This window comes from Macrotis lagotis, chromosome 2 (genome assembly GCF_037893015.1).
Source record: "Macrotis lagotis isolate mMagLag1 chromosome 2, bilby.v1.9.chrom.fasta, whole genome shotgun sequence".
Taxonomy (NCBI): domain Eukaryota; kingdom Metazoa; phylum Chordata; class Mammalia; order Peramelemorphia; family Peramelidae; genus Macrotis; species Macrotis lagotis.
Window position 1 is genome coordinate 262052516 of NC_133659.1, and position 15244 is coordinate 262067759.

A 15244-nucleotide genomic window follows, 5' to 3' on the forward strand; every position below is an offset into this window, starting at 1 on the left:
TGAATCACATTACATAAAGAGGTACAAAGGACCTACTGCAATAGAGAGGAAGAAGGGAAGAGGTGAGAACCATCTGAATCTTACTCTCATCAGATTTGGCTTAAACATACACAAACTCGGTTAAGAAATTTTTCTTACCTTTCAAGTATTAAAAAGAGAAAGAGGGGGAGGAAAAGAGGAACTAACAGAAGGAAGGGAAGGAAGAAGGGGCAAAGGGAAAAGGGAAAGAAAGGGGAAGCAGTTAGATATGAGAGGGCAAACACACTGAAAGTGGAGATATTCAAAAACAATATACTGGGAAATTTGGATAAAGTGAAAAAAGGGGAAAATGCAAACAGAGGGAAGATAGCATGGAGGTCAATAAAGACTTAATATAACTTTGATTGTGAATGGGATGAGCTCTCCCATAAAACAATAATGAATAGTAGAATAGATTAAAAAGCAGAATCCTACAATATGCTGCTTACAAGAAATTCATTTTCAGTAGAGAGATACAGAGAGTAAAGGCAAAAGGTTGGAGCAAAATATATTTTTCTTCAACTGAACTGAAAAAAGCAGGGATATCAATCCTTATCTCAGATAAAGGAGCTGCAAAGAATAGATCTCATTAAAAGAGATAAGGAAGGAAACTATATCCTCCTAAAATACATAACATAGACATAGACAATGAAGCAATTTCAATACTAAATATGTATGCACCCAGAGGTATAGCATCCAGATTCATAGAGGAGGAGTTGAATGATTTACAGGAAGACATAGGCAGCAAAACTCTACTGGTGGGGGACCTCAACCTCCCACTCTCAGATTTAGATAAATCTAACCATAAAATAAACAAGAAGGAAGTTAAGAAGGTAAATAAGATTAATAGAAAACCTAGGCATGATAGACCTTTGGAGAAAATTGAATAGGGATAAAAAGGAATATACTTTTTTTTTGTGCAGGACATGGCACTTACACAAAAACTGACCATTTACTAGAGCATAAAAAGCTAAATACAGAAATACAGAAAGGCAGAAATAGTGAATACGTCCTTCTCGGTTCATAATGCAATAAAACTCTCATGCAATAATGGCCCAGGGAAAGAAAGAACTAAAACTAATTGGAAACTAAATAACCTCATTTTAAAGAACGAATGGGGAGCGGCCCCACGTGCGGGGCGGGGCCGCGGCAGTCAGCCGGAACCCCGTTCGCCAGTTGGCGCCACTGAGGCCGGGCCCCGCCGCGGCCCCCTCTACCCCGGGAGCCGGGCCTGGAGCCGGGCCGGGAGCCGGGCCGGGAGCCGGGCCGGGAGCCGGGCCGGGAGCCGGGCCGGGAGCCGGGCCCGGGGCTGGGCCCACTCGGACCGCGCTACCAGGGCTGAGCAGGGACAGCCCCAGGCCGCGCCGCCCCGCCCCTTCCCCGCGCGCCCGCGCCCGCGCCCGGGCTACCTCCCCTTCCTCCTGACATCAGACAGGCCCTGCCGCGCGGACCCGCCCACTCCCCTGGCCGCAGCACGGAGCCCGGGGCCGGCGCCCACACCCGGAAAGGCCCTGACAGGGATGGGCTCCGGAGCCCGGGCCGAGGCGGGCCATGGCGGCCCCCTCCCCGGCCCCGTGGGCCACGACGGGCGACAACTGCGGCGAGCTGAGCTCCGGGGAGGAGTCCGCGGACGCGGGGCACTGGCAGGCCGGCCTGAGCTCTTCGAGAAGGTGGCGGCGCGGCTGCAGGGCCTGGTCCAGGCCGCCAGCAGGGAGCAGCTCCTCTACCTGTACGCCAGGTACAAGCAGGTCAAAGTTGGAAATTGTAATACACCTAAACTAAACTTCTTTGATTTTGAGGGGAAACAGAAATGGGAAGCGTGGAAGGCACTTGGAGATTCAAGTCCTAGCCAAGCAATGCAGGAATATATTGCAATGGTTAAAAAATTGGATCCAAATTGGAATCCTCAGTGACATGCAAAGATGGTTTTCAACATTCATCTTTTTATGCCAGAGAAAAAAGGCAAAGAAGTAAATGCTGGGTTTGGTGGACCAGTTGTTAGTTCTTTGTATCAAGAAGAAACTATCAGAGAAGAAGACAAAAACATATTTGATTACTGCAGGGAAAACAACATTGACCACATAACCAAAGCCATCAGATCAAAAAAAGTGGATGTGAACATGAAGGATGAAGAGGCAGAGCGCTACTCCATTGGGCATGTGACCGAGGACATAAGGACCTAGTAACAGTCTTGCTGCAATATACAGCTGACATAAACTGTCAGGATGGTGAAGGCCAGACAGCCCTACATCATGCCTCTGCCTGTGAGTTCTTAGACATAGTGGAGCTGCTGCTGAAGTGTGGAGCTGACCCCACCCTGCCAGACCAGGACGGCTGTCTGCAGGAGGAGGTGACTGGCTGCAAGGCTGTCTCTTTAGTCCTACAGCAACACACAGCTGGCAAAGCTTAACTCTGCAACTGGGAAGCTGCAGCCTCTTCTAGCCCAGGGCTTCAATAATGAAAGAAAACTGCAATAGTAGTCTTTCTCTGCCACTCTTTTTTGTATGCATTGGCTAATGAAGACTAGGACACTCATGACTGGGGGGTTCAAAGCTTCAGCAGTTCCTTGTATCTGCACACATTGGGGAGATTAGCTAAACTTATATACAGAACATAATATGATCTCGTTCTTTGAACATACTCTGATACTTATCACTACTCGAGGGCATAGAAAGGTAGCAGATCATCTTTCACAACATTAAATATGGTTACTCTTTAAAATATAGATATGAGCAAAAAAATGACTGTGTTGCATAGAAAATGAGGACATCTATTCAAGAAATAACTGATTTGATGGTACCCAGATTGTCAGTGGCACTAATACAACTGGACCAAGTACATTCCAAGTATACTTCTCAGTTTACAAACAAATTTGAGAAGAGAAGAAGAGATAATGGTCAAAAACAGTGAGGAAAAAAATTTGTATTCTTTGAGGGATGTGGAAGACAAGGAAAACCAACTGTTTTATGGAAACCTTCAGATCTTGTGTATTTTAGAATAGAATTCAGTAAACTCAGAGGAAGAAATGTTGAAAATGGACAAAGCACTAGTTAAACCAGTATTCTAAACAACTTGGAAGAAGAGAGGGGAATTTTCTTAGTACCTAATCTTCTCCCTTCAGATAAAATGTTTGTCAGAAGAATGGCAGCATTATGTTAAAGTGAGAGTCTTTTAAAGTCTAATGTGAAATGATGCACGATTACCCAGTGCTTTTGAGAGTAGAGTAGACACCTAGGTAACCTCTATAAATGGGTGTGGATGCTTTTTTAAGCATTTTGCCAGTATCCATCTTGGGCTCTAAGATTGCCTTTTTATCCTGGCTCAACCTAATCCAGGAAATTTTTGAAAGCCATTATTGTACAAATTAAGTAGGAAGTTAGTTTGAGGTAATAATTGAACTCATCAAAATACTAGCAGGCCTAGAACTTTGGTTGTTGGCAAAACTTTCCATCAGCTTGTACCCCCTCCTGCAGGAGGGCTTCTCTGGCAGAAGTCAGACATGTTGATGAGGGCTTCTCATGTTGGATTGCTCTCAAGCTTTCCTGAAGACCTAGATCTTCTAGGATATTGACCAGCATCTTTCACCAGTATTCAGTTTTTTAAATGTTTGAAAATCTGGCACACATATATAGAAGCTCTTAAAATTTCACTGGCATTCTTAGAGAATTTTTTCAATATCTTAGAGCTCCTTTCTTAGCATTCAAACTACATCTTAGCTTACTTTGGCTTTATTCCACTGTGTACCCTTGTGTGTGTGTGTGAGAATCCATCTCTCCTAATTGCAGACAAGATGCAAAATTATTGCATGTCCTTTTAAAATTATTGTTATTTTGTGCATATTAGTAACAGAGCAAATTTAGTAAAGTTTTTGTTCTATACAGGATTAAAGGGCAGGTGCTTGAGCAATCATTCATCTAATTCTGTAAATATTAAGCACCTGCTCCATGTAAAACACTGTTGTCTTTTGTCAACATTTGACGATTTGACCTTGATATGTATTAGTCAAGCTTTTGTTTTTCTATTTTCATATCAAACCAAAATCAATGAGACTTAGTGGGAGATATAATTTTTTATTTATTTCACTTTAAGAATTTTTGAGTTTAGCTTTACAACTTTAGATCTTTCACTGAATATTACCATCACCTTAGAAGTATCAAATGCATTCTAAAGCCAGTCTCAAGATATTTAACTCTTTCTTCATTAAGTTACCAAGATATTTTCCAGAAGTAGTTAATATTATCATAACACAGCGAATTAACTCTGTATCATAAGGGCTGTGTTGGCATTATCCATTATACCAGTGGACAGCTGGTCTTGATTTCCCCTTAACTCTTACTGAGTGATTATAGAAATGATTATGCTCCGACCTTGATCATTTTAGATTAGAATTCCTTGAGTTTCTTTGCTGAAAGTGGAGGAACTACTCACAAGGAAAAAAAATGAGGCAAAAGGTCACCTAATCCTTTGAGAACCTTCTCAGTGAATACATGATGAACTACTGTTTCCATACTCTTAATTGGATTTTCCAAGTAGTTTGGCCTAGAAAGCACCTGGAAATGTAGGTTCAGATTCTGACCCTCATAATCTTTGTGACTCAGAACAAGTCTCTTTACCTCCCTAGGCTTCAGTTTCCTATATCAAATGAGGGGATTGGATTAGATAATTGTTCAGACCCCCTTTCAGCTCTAAATCCTGTGAACAAACTAATTGGATAGAAGAAATGTTTTACTGTGGGTTCAACTGTGAATACTGGATATATTAATCATATTCAAAAATATAATGTGAAATATTTTGAAGCAGTTATTTCTGGTTTTACTGTAAGAACAACAAAAAATGTTAAAAATCACTTTTTGGATATTACTGGTTTGGAAGGGAAGGGAAGAATGGTTTGAGTTTTTATTGGCTTGGATATCTTATTCCAGATCTTTCTTGTCTGATATTTCTAATGCAGCAGAGCATTGCAAAATTTATACTACAATCAGTTTCTGTGGGATTAGAACGTCTTTGAGTTAGAAGAATAAATCATCTGTGAGTGATGTAACTAAAAAGTTCTCAAAAAAAAAGAATGAATGGATCAAACAACAAATTACAGAAAGAATTAATGATTTCATCCTAAATAATGACAATAATGAAGCAACATATCAAAACTTATGGGATACAGTCAAGGCATTTTTCCAGGGGATATATTATATCTTTAAATGCTTACATGAAGAAATTAGAGAAAGAGGAAATCAGTGAACTAACATGCAACTAAAACAATTAGAGAAAGAACAAAATTAAAAACACCCAATTAAATATCAAATTAGAAATTCTAAAAATTAAAGAAATTGTAAATAAAACCAAGAGTTCGTTTTATGAAAAAAAACAATGAAATTGATAAACCTCTGGTTAATTTGATTTCAAAAAAAGAAGACAGAAGAAAACCAAATTGCTAGTATCATAGATGAAAAAGATGAACTCACCACCAATGAGGAGGAAATTAAATTAATAATTCAGAGCCCAACTGTATGCCAATAAATTATTTAATCTTAAGTGAAATAGATGAATATTTACAAAAATATATGGGGTCCAGGCTAAATGAAGTGGAAATTAAATACCTAAATAACCCTATCTCAGAAAAAGAAATTCAACAAGCCATCATTGAATTCCCTAAGAAAATATCTCCAGGGCCAGGTGGATTCACAAGTGAATTCTATCAAAACATTTAAGAAACAAATGGTTCCAATTCTATATAAACTCTATCAAAAAGTGGGTGAGGACAGAACTCTGCCTAAATCTTTCTATGACACCAATATGGTGCTGATACCTAAACCAGGAAGAGTCAAAACAGAGAAAGAGAATTATAGACCTATCTCTCTGATGAAAATAGATGCAAAAATCTTAAATAAAATCTTAGCAAAATGATTGCAGCAAGTTATCACAAGGATAATTCACTATGACCAAGTAAGATTTATCCCAGGAATGCAGGGTTTGTTGAATATTAGGAAAACTGTTAGTATAATTAACTTTATTAATACCAAATCTATCAGAAATCATATGATGATATCAATAAATCCTGAAACTACCTTTGACAAAATACAACACCCATTTCTACTAAAAACATTAGACAGAGTAGGAATAAATGGATTGTTCCTTAGAATAAAGAACAGTATCATTTGAAACCATCCATAAGCATTATATCCAATGGGGATAAGCTAAAGGCATTCCCAGTAAGATGAGGGATGAAACAAGGATGCCCATTATCACCACTACTTTTCAATATTGTGTTAGAAATGTTGGCTTCAGCAGAAAGAGAAAAAAAAGAAAGTGAAGGAATTAGAATTGGGAATATAAAATAAACCCTCATAAATCCTCAATATTATGTATGCATGTATATATATATATATATATATATATATATATATATATATATATCAAGATACAGTAGCAAGAGCTAGAAAGAGAAATTCCATTCAAAGCAACTTCAGCCAATTAAAAAATATTTGGGAGTCTACCTGACAAAGCAGACTCAGAAACTTTATGAAAACAATTCCAAAACACTCCTCACACAAGTAAAAACAGCTTTAAATAACTGGGTAAAAATCACCTGCTCATGGATAGGCCGAGCTAATATAATAAAAATTACAATTCTACCTAAATTAAACTATTTCTTGCCATAGCAATCAAAATTCCAAAAAAATTACTTTAATGACTTAGAAAAAATTGTAAGTAAATTCATATGGAAAATAAAAAATCAAAAATTTACAAGAATTCAATGAAAAAAGTGCAAAAGAAGGTGGCTTAACTCTGCTATATCTAAAATTATAGTATAAAGCATCAGTCATCAAAACTGTCTGGTGTTGGTTAAGAAATATAGTGGTGGATCAGTGGAATTGTGCAAAAGATAGCATGAAATGATTATAGTAATCTGCTGTTTGATAAACCCAAAGAGTCCAGGTTTTCGGATAAAAACACTCTCTTCAATAAAAATTGTCAGGAAAATAGAAAGTTAATGTGGCAAAAACTTGTATTAGACCAACACCTCACACCCTATACCAAGATAAGATCAAATGAATACAAGATTAAGACATAAAATACAATATTATATAACCAAATTAGGAGATCAAGGAATAGTTTAACTTATGGAAAGGGAAGGAGTTTATGACCAAGGAAGAGATGGAGAATATAATTAAAAACAAACTAGATAATTTTGATTGTATTAAATTAATAAGCTTTTGCACAGACAAATCCACTGTAACCAAGATCAAAAGAAATGTAGTAATTTAGGAAACAATTTTTACAACTGGTATTTCTGACTAAGGACTCATTTCTAAAATATATAGAGAACTGATAATTTATATAAACCAAACCATTTCTCAATTGACAAATCATCAGAGTATATGCAGAGACAATTTACAGATGAGAAAATCAAAGCAATCCATAGTCATATGAAAAATTGCTTTAAATCATTACTTATTAGAGAAATGCAAATTAAAGCATCTCCGAGGTATCACCTTATACCTCTCAGACTGGCCAATATGAACAGCAAGGATAATGATCAATGTTGGAAGGGGTGTGGGAACCCTAGGACAGTATTATATTGTTGGCAGAGCTGTCAACTCATCCAACCTTTCTGGAGAGCAATTAGGAATAATGTACAAAGGGCAATAAAAGTGTGCATATTTTGGGGGTCAGCTAGGTGGCATAGTGGATAAAGCACAGGCCCTGGAGTCAGGAGTACTTGGGTTCAAATCTGATCTCAGACAATAATTACCTAGCCCAAAATTGGGGGGATACCTGAAAGTCAAGATGAGGAAAAGAGCCCAAGATAATTTTTAAAGAATTCCCACAGGAAAATTGCCCAGATTTCCTAGAAGCAGCGGTCAAAATAGAAATTGAGAGTATCTGCCAATCTCCCCCAGACAGATATAAAAAAAAAAAAAAAACCAGGAATATTATAACCAAGTTCCAGAACTCCCAGGTCAAAGAGAAAATATTACAAGCAACCAGAAGGATACAATTCAAATACTGTGGAGCTGCAGTCAGGATCACACAGGACTTAGCAGCAACTACATTAATGGCTCGTCGGGCTTTGGAATATAATATTCCAGAAGGCAAAAGAGCTCAGAATGCAACTGACAATCGACTTCCCAGCAAAACTGAATGTCCTCTTCCAGGGAAAAAGTGGACTTTCAATGAAACAGGGGAATTTCAAATGTTCCTGCTGAAATAGACAGAGCTGAACAGAAAATTTTATCTTGAAATACAGGACTCAGGTGAAACATAGAGAGTGGAGTGGAAAGTGTAAAATAGGAGGGACTTAATGATGATGAACTACATGTATTCCTGCATAGAAAAATGATACTGATAATATACATGAGAAACTTCTCATTTAATAGAGCAGGTAGAAGGAGCTTTTATAGATGAAGCACAGGAGAGAGCTGAATCTGAAGGTATAATATAATGTAAAAAATGGAGTCAAAGGCTAAAAGGAAATGTAATGGGAGTAAGAGAAAAGAGAGGTGGAATATGCTAAGATAGTTCATATAATAAGATCTTTTTTAATTACAATGAGCTATTGCAATGATATGGAAGGGGGGAAAGCAAGGGAGAGAACGGGGTCAGGAGGAGGGGGGAATGTGAGTGATTGAGGAGATAGTGGACCAAAGAGAGTGGTCAGATGTAACAAATTTTCTTTTTTACTTCTTGCAAGGGACTGGGATGGGATGGCCTGTCTGGGACCACAGAGCCGTGTGGTTGCTGGGTCTAAGGGATGATATGTGGGATCAAGGCCTCTTGGCCTCAGGGCCGGTGATCTGTCTGCTTCTCTACAGCACATTTAAGAAACAGGACAGAATGACAGGAGAAAAAAAATATAGTATTTGGTAGTAGGGAAGTAGGAATAGAGGAAGTTGTGATCAGCAATGGCAACGGTGGAAAAATATGGAAGTAGCTTTTGTGATGGACTTATCCTAAAGAATGCGATCCACCCGGGACAGAGCTGAGAGTTTTGGAACACAGACTGAAGTATGTTATTATTATTATTATTATTATTATTATTGTTGTTGTTGTTGTTGTTGTTATTGTTGTTGTTATTATTATTATTATTATTATTATTATTATTATTATTATTATTTTGGAGGTACAGGGCAAATGGGGTTGGGTGGCTTGCCCAGGGCCCGCACAGCTAGGTGATTGTTGGGTGTCTGAAGCTGGATTTGGACCCAGGTGATTCAGGCTCCAGGCCTGGTGCTCTGTCCACTGCAACACCTGGCCACCATGGCTATTATTACTATTATTATTATTATTATTATTATTATTATTACTATTACTATTACTATTATTATTATTACTTTATATTATTTTGCTTTTTTGTTTTGTTTTTTGTGGGGCAATGGGGTTGGGGTGACTTGCCCAGGGTCAAACAGCTGGGTGATTGTTGGGTGTCTGAGGCCAGATTTGGGCTCCAGGGCCAGTGCTCCTTCCACTGCATCACCTGCCTGCCCTTATAATTAATATTATTATTTTAATTTTATTTTTATTTTTTTCTCTTTACTTTATTGTTCATAAGGGTCAGTATTTTTAGGGGGAGGGAGCATTATGTTTATTCAACAAGAATATTTTAGGAATGTATAAAATATCATTTGCAGAAAAATAAATAAATAAATAAAAGCAAAAAATAAGCAAAATCAAAAAAAGAAACAGTCGATTTATTCCTACACTCTCTATAGTATTTTGGTAGGAATGGGTACTATATTTTGTCAAAAGCTTTTAAAGCATCTATTGATATAATCGTGTAATTTCTGAAAGGTTTGTTTTTGATATAATTAATTATACTAACAGTTTTCCTAGTATTGAACCAACCCTGCAATGCTAGGATAAATCCTATTTTGTCAAAATGTATTATACTAGTAATAACTTGTAATCATTTAGCTAAGATTTTTGCATTTATATTCATTGGGGAGAAAGGTCTATAATTTTTGTTCTGTTTTAACTCTTCCTGGTTTAGGTATCAGCACAATATTGGTTTCATAGAAAGAGTTAGGCAGAATTCCATCTTCCCCTATTTTTCCAAAGAGTTTATATAGAATTGGAACCAGTTGTTCCTTGAATGGTTGGTAGAATTCAATTGTGAATCTCTCAGGCCCTGGAGATTTTTTATTAAGGAGTTCAATGATGGCTTGTGAAATTTCTTTTTCTGAGATAGGGTTGTTTAGGTATTTAATCTCCTCTTCATTTAACCTAGGAAACTTATTTTTGTAGTTATTCATCCATTTCACTAAGATTGTCAAATTTATTGAAATAGAGTTGGGCAAAATAATTCCCAAATTATTACTTTAATTTCCTCATCACTGGTGGTGAGTTAACTTTTCTCATTTATGATACTAGCAATTTGGTTTTCTTCTCACTTTTATTTAATCAAATTGACCAGAGATTTATCAATTGTATTGTTTTTTCAAGAAGTCAATTATTGGTTTTATTTATTAATTCAGTAGTTTTTTTGCTTTCAGTTTTCTTAATTTCTCCTTCAATATTTAGAATTTCTAATTTGGTATTTAATTGGGGGGTTTGAATTTGCTCTTTGTCTAATTTTTTTAGTTACATATTCAGTTCATTGATTTCTTCTTTCTCTAATTTATTGATGTAAACATTTCAAGATATAATATATCCCCTGAAAGCTGCTTTGAGTGAATCCCTTGGTTTTTGGTATGTTGCTTCATTATTGTCATTATCTAGGATAAAAATAATTTTTTTCTTTCTATAATTTGTTGCTTGATCCACTCATTCTTTAAAATGAGGTTATTCAGTTTCCAATTAGTTCTGGGTCTATATCTCCCTGGCCCAATATTGCATATGACCTTTATTGCATTGTGATCTGAGAAAGATGTATTCACTATTTCTGCATTTCTGCAGTTGATCATTAGGCTTTTACATCCTAGTACATGGTCAATTTTTCTATAAGTGCCATGTAATGCAGAGAAAAAGTTATATTCCTTTCTATCCCCATTCAATTTCCTCCATAAATCTATCATATCTAGGTGTTCTAACAATATATTTACCTCCTTAACTTCTTTCTTGTTTATATTATGATTCAGTTTATCTAAATCTGAAAGCATGAGGTTGAGGTTTCCTAATAGTAAAGTTTTGCTGTCTATGTCTTCCTATAGTTCTTTCATCTTCTCAGAATTTAGATGCTATCCCACTGGGTGCATTCATATTCAGCACTGAAAGCTCTTTATTGTCTATGGTACCTTTTAGGAGGATATAGTTTCCTTCCTTATCTCTTTTAAATCTATCTATTTTTGAAGCTGATTTGTTTGTGATAAGGATTGCTACCCCTGCTTTTTTCAGTTCAGCTGAAGCAAAATATATTTTACTCTAGCCTTTTACCTTACTCTATATTTATACCTTACTCTATATTTACCTTACTCTATATCTCTCTGCTTCTGAGTTTCTTGAAAGCAGCATATTGTAGGATTCTGGTTTTTAATCCAATATGCTATTTGCTTATGTTTTAAGGGAGAGTACATTCCATTCATATTCAAAATTATAATTACTAACTCTTTATTGCCCTGCATGTTATCTTTGCATCTGTTTGTATTTTCTCCCTTTTTTCCTTTATCCTTAATCCCCAGCATTTTGTTTCTGAATACAACCCATTTAGGTGTGTTTGCCCTCCTATATCCACCCCTCCCCTTTCTTTCCCTTTTCCCTTTCCTTCCTTCTGTAAGTTCCCTTTTTTCTCCCCTTCCCTGTCTCCATCCAATCTTCCTCCTCTTTCCCCCCCCTTTTAATACTTGAAAGGTAAGATGTGCCCTAAGTCAACTGAGTGTGTGTGTGTGTGTGTGTGTGTGTGTGTGTGTGTGTAAGTTAACTTTTACCCAATTCTGATGAGAGTAAAATTCGGGTGTTTCTCATCTTCTCCCTTCTTTCTCCCTATTACCATAGGTCTTTTGTACCTCTTATTGTAATGAGATTAAGACATTCAGTCTCCTCCCTCCTCCTATCTCCTTCTTGTCCCCTCCTCTTTTAAGGAGGAAGTGTTTTTAAATTATTTTGTCTGAGTCATAAAAAATTCTGAATATCCATCACATCTAGCTAATTATATTCTATCTAATACAATTACAATTCTTCAGAGTTATTAGAGTCTTTCTTTCAAGTAGGTTTATAGCCAGTTTCATCCCACTGGATAGCAGTTTCATGGATAAGTCATGAGTATGCATCACTTCTGGCTAGGTATATTCTCTCTGTTAGTGTTACAATTCCTAAGAGTTATGAGAATCTTTTTCCCATACTGGAATATTGACAGTTTCGTCTTATTGGATAGCAGTTTTTTTTTCTTTAATCCCATTTTTTTTATCTTTTCATGTGTCTCTTAAACTTCATGTTTTGTGTCCAAATTTTCTATTTAGCTCTGGTCTTTTCATCAGGAATTTTTGGAATTCTTCCATTTCATTAAATGTGCATCTTTTCCTCTGAAAAGGATTCCAAGTTCCCTTGCTCCTTGGAATATCTTGTTCCAGGCCCTTCCATCCCTTAATGTTGATAAAGCCAGGTCCTGCTTAATCCTTACCTTGGCTCCTTGGTATTTAAATTGTTTCTTTCTGGCTGCTTGCAGGATTTTCTCTTTTATCTCATAGTTCTGGAATTTGGCCACAACATTCCTTGGTGTTTTCACTTTAGGATCTCTTTCCAGGGGTGATCAATGCATTCTTTCAATAACTATTTTGCCTTCTGGCTCCATTATATAAAGGCAATTTTCCCTCACTAGATCCTGTAATATTAAGTCCAGGCTTTTTTTCTTTTCAGTGTTCTCAGGAAGACCAATAATTCTCAAGTGGTCCCTACTTGATCTATTATTGAGGTCAGTGGTTTTGCTGAGGTATTTTACCTTTTCTTCTATTTTTTTGTTTTTTGGTTTTGTTTACCAGGCTCTTGCTATCTCATGAAGTCATTAGTTTCCAAAGACTCCATTTTTTTTAGAATGGAATTTTCTTCCTTTACCCTTTGCAACTCTTTTTCCAATTGGTCAATTCTATTATTGAAAGAGCTTTCCATTTAACCAATTGAGGCTTTGAGAGAATTATTTTCTTTTTGTATTTGCCCAATTGAGGAACTGAAAGAATTAATCTCCTTTTTCATTTGTGCAATTGTATATTCCAATTATTTCTTTTCTGGTAGCAAGGTGTTAATCTTCTCTTGGGTCTCTTTTCCCAAATTTTCCAATTGATTTTTAAACTCATTCATTTTTTCTTCAAGGAAATATTTCTGTACTGGAGACCAGATCACATTCTCCTTAGATGTTCTAGATCTCTCTGAGTTAACGTTTTTTTCTTCCAAGAATTTATCTATGGATCCACTTTTCCACTGACCTTTCTTCCTTTTAATAAGACCTTGAGTTGGGGAGGGGCTGGTTCACAGAGGCTTGGTGTTGGGATCCCTAGAGGCTTTACTCACTGGTCTCCAGTTGGCCAGTAGGGGGTGCTGTTGCTTTCTCTGGAATGTCTGTGACCTAGATTGAGGCCCTCTCCCTTGGCCTGGAGGGAGAGATTGAACCTGCTAAATACTTTTGTCTTCAATCAGTGGTGGACTGTACCCTGGGGTGAGGTCATCACTCTCCCTGTTGTCAGCTAGGGTAGAAAACTGCTGCTCACACACCTATGCCTAGGGCAAAAAGTCTGTAATTATGTTTTTCTGGGAAGTGGCTTCAACTGAAATGGAAATGTGGACTTGGAGTTCATCTGGAGCAGGTGATGATGTCAGGGATGATATCCACAGCTCTCCTGTACTGGAACTCTCCCCGGCCCTGTCAGCAAGCTCCAGAAGGTCAGTGCCAACAACAATGCCTCTGCTCCATAGTTGACCCAAGCTCCCATGGTCGACCAGGCTCTAGCCCTGCTGCTGATCAAAGTGGTCCAGTGTTGGGCCTTCAAGCTCCTGGGCTCCAATGCTGCCACTAATCAGGTTGATTCGAAGCTGATCAGCCCTCTGTGCCTGGATTCACCCACTGCTGTGAAAAACAGATCCTGAGGTAGAAGTTCTTTCTCCTGGTTTTTCTTTCTGGGTTTTGTTGATTAGATTTCTTTTAAGAAGTTTGTTTCATATTATATATGGGGAACGATCAGGAGATTTTAGAACTGTGCCTGTCTTCTCTCCACCATCTTGCCCAGAAAACAGCTATGTATAGTTTTTATTTCCTCATCTGTAAATTGTCTTTACATATCATTTGATCATTTTTCAGTTGGGGAATAGCTTTTTTACATAAATTTGACTCACATCTCTATATATTTTGGAAATGAGTCCTTTGTCAGAAATGCTAGTTGTAAAAATTGTTTCCCAATTTACTACATTTCTTTTGATCTTGGTTGCAGTGGTTTTCTCCTTACAAAAGCTTTTTAATTTAATGTAATCAAAATTATCTTGTTTGTTTTAATGATGTTCTCCACCTGCTTCTGTTTCCATAGATCTGACAGGTAAATTGTTCCTACATTTCCTAGTTTGTTTATAATACTGTTTTTTATGTCTAAATCCTGTACCCATTTTGATCTTCTCTAGGTATAGGGTGTGAGATGTTGGTCTAATCCAAGTTTCTGCCATACTAACTTCCAATTTTCACAACAGTTTTTATCTTAACCCAGAAGCTGGGTTCTTTTGACTTCTCAAACAGCAGATTACAATAATACTTTCTTGCTATCTCTTTTGCACCAATCTATTCCACAGATCCACCAATCCATTTCTTAGCCAATATAAAACATTTTGATGATTGTTGATAATAGAGTTTTACATCTTCACTTTTAAAAATTAAATCCCTTGATATACTTGCTTCTTGTTTCTCCATATGAATTTAGTTACATTTTTTTTCTAAATCATTAAAGTCATTTTTTGGAAGTTTGAATGGTGAGGCACTAAATAAGTAGTTTGATTTAGGTAAAATTGTCATTTTTATTATATTAGCTCATGTTTCCATGAGCAGTTGATATTTGTCCAGCTTTTTAAATTTGATTTTATTTGTATGAAAAGTGTTTTATAGTAGTTTCCATAGAGTTTCTGCCTTCCTTGGCAGGTAGACTCCCAGGTAGTTTATATATTGTCTCAAGTTACTTTAACTGGGATTTCTCTTCTTAGATCTTAATGCTTTATCTTGCTACTAACATAAATACATATATATATATATATATATATATATATATATATATATATATATATATGAATGCTGAGGTTTTATGTGAGTTTATGTCCTGTGACA

General features: G+C 36.8%; 1 pseudogene; it reads left to right on the plus strand.

Annotated features, from left to right (window-relative positions):
* Positions 1 to 1569: 1569 nt before the first annotated feature.
* On the plus strand, positions 1570 to 2502 carry LOC141511674 (acyl-CoA-binding domain-containing protein 6-like; annotated as a pseudogene).
* The last annotated feature ends 12742 nt before the right edge of the window (positions 2503 to 15244 follow it).